The sequence below is a fragment of the Notamacropus eugenii genome, chromosome 3 (genome assembly GCF_028372415.1).
Source record: "Notamacropus eugenii isolate mMacEug1 chromosome 3, mMacEug1.pri_v2, whole genome shotgun sequence".
NCBI lineage: Eukaryota > Metazoa > Chordata > Mammalia > Diprotodontia > Macropodidae > Notamacropus > Notamacropus eugenii.
Window position 1 is genome coordinate 227,174,861 of NC_092874.1, and position 6,000 is coordinate 227,180,860.

Consider the following 6,000-nt stretch of genomic DNA (forward strand, 5'->3'; position numbering starts at 1 on the left):
AATGACCTTATATTTTCTTGTCTATGACCATCCTACCCCCACCATAAGCTCCAGGATGGGTATAATTTGGGCATTTTTATTTTTAGTAACCCCTGAAGCCAATACAGTGTCTTGCATATGATAGACCCTTAATAATTGTTTGTTGAGTTGGAAAACCAAACCAAACCTGGAGTAATGGGTAGAAAGAGTAGATTTAAGTTTATTGGAAGAAGTTAACAGCATTTACTAAATATCTACCATGTAGCAGACATTGTGCTAAACACTTTACAAATATCTCATTTGAACCTCACAATAATCCTATGAGGTAGGGGATATTATTATCTTGATCTTACAGTTGAGGAAACTGAGGTAGCTAGCGGTTAAGTGACTTGCCCAAGGTCACATACCTGAGGTGGGATATAAATGTAGTCCTCCTGACTCCAAGCCCACTGTGCTTACCTACCTGGAAAAAATGTGCTCGCAATGAGTACTATCCAAAAGTGGAATAGGCCATATTAGTAGGTGATGAGTTTTTCATCACTAGAATTCTTTGATCACAAATTCTCTGATCACTTGTCAGGCATGTTTCAAACAGGGTCAGGATTCTTTTTCAGTTGGAGGCTGAACTAGCTGACAGTTGAGGTCTCTGCCTCTCAACTCTGAGTTTCTCTGATTTGATCCATCCTGTGAGTTTGAGCCACCCTATACTCTTCTGTCCTGGGCATTCCATTACACCTCCAATCCCTAGGCAACAGGAGGATGAGAGAACAGAAAAAGCAATCTTAGTAATGCAGAGAGAGCTTGAGTCTGAATCAGGAGGCCTGGGTTTAAAGTCACTCTCTGGCACTCCCTGGCTTTGTTTAATTCAATTTAATAAACATTTAATAAGTGTCTACCATGTGCCAGGCACTGTGCTAAGCTATGTGAATTTAAGCAAGTCACTTCACTGTACTATTTTAATCTCTAATATGAGGATAATAATACCTTTAGCACTCCTGTCATATATTGAATGAGGAAAACACATAGTAAGCTATATTTAAATATTTCATTTTTATTTTGAATATAATAAACAACAAATAGTCTTTTCTATATACAATAGTAGAACAGAAAAAGAGGATTGTACGTGAGCTGCAAATTTCTGTTATATACTGTTTGTTTTTCTTTTAAAATATATAATAAATTCAACCTGTAGCTTTCAAAGTTGTCCTGCTTGTCTGTGATCCTTTCTGGCCTTCCTTCTGCTCTCTTCTGTGGATTTAAAACATATTTATATAATTTTAAATGCATATAATTTAAATTTTTATATAGTGTTCTATATAATATATAATATAGAACACTAATATATAAAACACTTATATAAAAATTTTAATTATATACATTTAAAATCTATATAATATATAGAGATTATTCTATATTACATATATAAAAAGATAATGAGACATTGACCTCCCTTTCTTTCCTCCCTCCCACCCTCTCTTCTTCCCTTCCTTTCTTATTTCCCTTCTTCCTTCCTTCCTTTCTTCCTTCCTTCCTTCCTTCCTTTCTTCCTTCCTTCCTTCCTTCCTCCCTTCCCTCTCCCTTTCTCCTTCCTTCCTCTTTCCCTCTCTCTTTCCTTCCTTTCTTTCTGTCTCTTTTCTTCCTTCTTTCCTTTCCTTCACATCCCTCTCTCTCCCATACACCTCTATATTGGAAAATTTTAAAAGGGAGGAAAAATAAAGCCCTCCTTTTTCATAATTAAGGAAAGTAGATTCCCCACATTGGCCCTGTCTGAAAATATATGTCTTATTCTGCATCTTGGGTCTATCCCCTTTTTGCTAGGAAATAGGTAACATGCTTTACCACTGGTCCTCTGACATTGTGGTTAGTCATTGTATTCATCAGAGTTCTCAAGTCTTGCAAGGTTGTTTTTCTTTACAATTTTGTTGCTGTTTATTCTAAACTAATGTATTAAGTGAGTAAGCTAATACATTAGCATCAATCTTTGTGTCTAGTTTACCTAGGTCATTTTCTGGCCTGTATCTCATAATTCTGCTCAAATTTAAAGAACATTCCATACCTTCTCCTACTCACCCAACCCATCATTTAACTTTGTCTTAAGTTCTTACTGGTGTCTACCCTCAATCCCCTTTGCTGCAATGTGAACACCATATTTCCTCTTGTCCTCATGATGTATAGAGGTCAGTGAATTCCTCTCTTTTTTAAATTAGACTGGAAAATCAACTCATCTCTCTCTCCCTGCTGCCTTCTCTCATTTGGTGTGATTAGTACCTTTCCACTGTCCTCATATGCCTTCTCTCTCCTTCTCTAACCCTTCATCCCCCTTACTACTTGGTTCCAGGAACTCCAGGGTCAGAATAGGACTCCCTTTTGGGGCAGTCTCTCTCTCTCCTCTCTCTCTCTCTCTCTCTCTCTCTCTCTCTCTCTCTCTCTCTCTCTCTCTCTCTCTCTTTCTCTCCTAAGATCTATGAGGGGAACCTGCACTTTGTTCCCTTACCTGGAGATGAAAAGAGTGAGTTAACCATATCATCATCTCCATAACTCTGCCTGGTGCCTCTCATCCTACCATATCTATACATCTCAATGCTGTTGCTGTGTTTGTCCTTCTGCCCAAAGAGGGCCAATATGACATCCCAATGTTGGAGTCAGTGTACAGTGTATCTGGCCATGGTTGATCAAACCTCTACTAACTTGGAAGGCTCTGTCACAGATCGGGCACAAATATTCTATCTGATGTCTCAATACAACATTCTGAATTCCCTCTATTAAGAGAGAGGGACTCCTGCAGTCTCATTGGTTTCTTACGATTCTTTAACATACAACTTGGAATTTCCAGTCCCAGGAAATCTCTGCTCCCTGTTCTCTTACACAATATCTGTTCTTTCCTACCTCTGAAACCATATTAAAAATTGAGCTCACCTACCGAGAAGTTCTTTCCTTTCTTACCTGCTAACTCACATCTGTCTTCTTCAAAACCTTCCTTTTCCAGGAAGTATTCAGTCATTAAATCTGCAAGGTTCTGGTTCTACTATTACTGCCCATTACTTTTACTTTGTGGTTGTTCAGTCATTTCAGTCATGTTCAGTTATTTCCTTTTCCAGTTTATTTTACAGATGAGGAAACAGCTTATTTAGTCATTCCCCAATTGATGAGCATCCCTTTGATTTGCAATTCTTTGCCACCACAAAAAGAGCTGCTATAAATAATTTTGTACAAATGTTTCTTTTCCCTTTTTTATGAGGAAACAAATAGGGTTAAGTAACTTGCCCAGGGTCACACAGCTAGTAAGAGTCTGGATTTGAACTCAGGAAGATGAATGTTCAGGCCTAACACTCTTTCTAGTGCACCACCTAGCTGCCCCAAACATTAGAAAATATTTAATTAGCATTTGTTGATAGCAATCATGGGAGAGAACAGTGCTGTACTAATCCATTAATGTAGGAGTCAGAGAATCAAGGTTCCATTTTTAGCTTCATCACTTACTAGTAGTGCTGACCTTGGATGAATTATTTAGACTTTCTGGGCCTCAGTTTCCTCATCTGTAAAACAAGGCTGTTAGTTTCAAATATCTCTAAGGTCCTTATCAGTTTTCCGTTCTATAACTGCATCTTATCTTCTCAACTAGCTTGCATAACCCTCGGCTATTAGCTCTGTGCATCTCAGGCAATTCTGGAGGATTTCTGAGTAAAAGGTGAGTCATGAACCACTTGGGTATTCTCCAGGCTCATAAAATCACATTTATGAGATATGTGAGGAAAGAGACTTGGAAAATCCTGATTAGTTGATACATTTACACCTTAAGCTGGTAAAAGAGACAGACATGACCAGCCTTGTGGTAGGAGGCTGAGGGGGAATTCAGACTTGGAAACTTCCAAATATTTACTGTGTGACACTGGGAAAGTCACTTAACCACCATCTGCCTCAGTTTCCTCAACTGTAAAGTAGGAATAATGACAGCACTCAGGGCTGTTGTGAGGATCAAAATACTATGGAAATATTTATTCCCTTCTCTTCCTCCTTGGAGGGGATAGGGACTGAATCAATGAATTTATTGGTATAGAAAACTTGATATGAGCCAAGTCCCTCCAGTGCAGTTCAGCACTTTCTTGCCAATTTATAATCTTACAGAATTACCTGGAAAAAAATTCTCTCCTTAACCTAGGATTCACCATAAGACACCTTTAAACAGCAGAATCCCTGGAGCATCTAAGGTAGAATTCCATTTCCATTTGGTTTTTCAGGAGTACATAATTTAATGGAAATACCTCTTTAAGAAACCCCAAGGTAAAGAGGAAGGGTTATTTTTGGTTCTTTGTAATTTTTCCTTCAGTGCTATATGCAGAATTTTGTCCTTCTTTCTTTCTTTTTTTTATTACCCCATCCCATTTTAAAAAACAACACATTTTTTATTGAAAGTTTTGAGTTCTGAATTCTGTCCCTCCCTCCCCATTCCCTCCTTAAGATGGGACGCAATCAGATCTAGGTTATACCTGTGCAATTATGTAAAACATTTCCATGTTAGTCATTTTGTATAAGAAGACTTGAGTAAAAGAAAAAAAGTGAAAGAAAGTGAAAAATAGGTTGTTTCAGTCCTATTAAATCAATATCTCTGGAGGCAGACAACATGTTTTATCATTAGTCCTTTGGGATTGTCTTGGATCATTATATTGCTGAGGATAGTTAAATCATTCACATTTGACCAATATTGCTGTTACTGTGTACAGTGTTCTCCTTGTTCCATTCACTTCACTATGTATCAATTTGTGTAAGTCTTTCTAGGTTTTTCTGAAATCATCCTGCTTTTCATTTCTTATAGCACAGTAATAATCCTTTACAATCATACACTATAGCTTATTGAGTCATTCCTGGGCATCCCTTTGGTTTCCAATTCCTTGCCACCACAAAAAAGAGCTGCCATAAATATTTTTGTGCAAATGTATCCTTTTCCTTTTTTATGATCTTTGAGGTATAGACCTAGGAGTGGTATTGCTGGATCAAAGGGTATGCACGGTTGTATAGCCCTTTGGGCATAGTTTCAGATTGCTCTGCAGAATGGTTAGATCAGTTCACAACTCCACCAAGAGTGCATTTCCCACATCCCCTTCCAACATCCAACATTTTCCTTATTTTGTCATGTTAGTCAGTCTGATAGGTTTCAGGTGGTACCTCAGAGTTGTTTAATTTGCATTTCTTGGATCAATAGTGATTTAGAGCATTTTCTTCACTACTATAGATAGCTTTGGTTTCTTTGTCTGAAAACTGCCTCAAACAGACCCTTCTTTAATCCAACATTGATTGACTGACTTGGGCTCAGCTAGAGACCCATTGGGGTGCCTCGGAAGGAGTTTTGGATGGGGTCTGTCCTGGAAGGCCTACCTCATGAGGGAAAGAGAAATGAGCTAAGTAAGCACCTAGGAACATATATTCCTAAAGGACCTTTGAAATCGTCTAGTGCAAACTCCTCATTTGACAGATGAGGAAATGGACTCAGAAAGTGGGAGTGACTTGCCTGATGTCACAGTCAGTTGGTGGCAGTGCTGGTAGTTGAACTCAGGTCTCCTGTCTTCCTTGTTCAGTGTCCTTTGCAGCTGGTGCCATGTTGGCAGCTGGGAGTGGAGGAAGCAAAGAGAGTGAGGAAAGGGAGGGAAACAAGGAGGCTGGGCCTGGGCCAGCGGTTGCCCCCAAGGGAGTCCTCAGCACAAGCTGCCGGACGTTGATCCGTCCTTCCCGCCTGACTGATGAGTCTGCCCGGCTCGCACAAGCTGTCAAGCCAGGAGCTTTGCCAAGGCAGAAACAGTGAAGCTACTGTGTATGTGTATACCCTCGGCCTCCAGCCTGGGAGTCACGGGCCAGAGCCAGGAGAGGCAGGAGGGGGTGATGGAGAAAGCAGACGGAGTCTCGGGACCCCAAACCACAGAAGCTGGGCCACGGGAAGGACTTGCAAGCGTCCCCACTTCTCCTCCCTTCCTCCCTCTCTCCCCAGTGGCCGTATAGAAATGGCAACAGACGTTGATGGTGATGAAG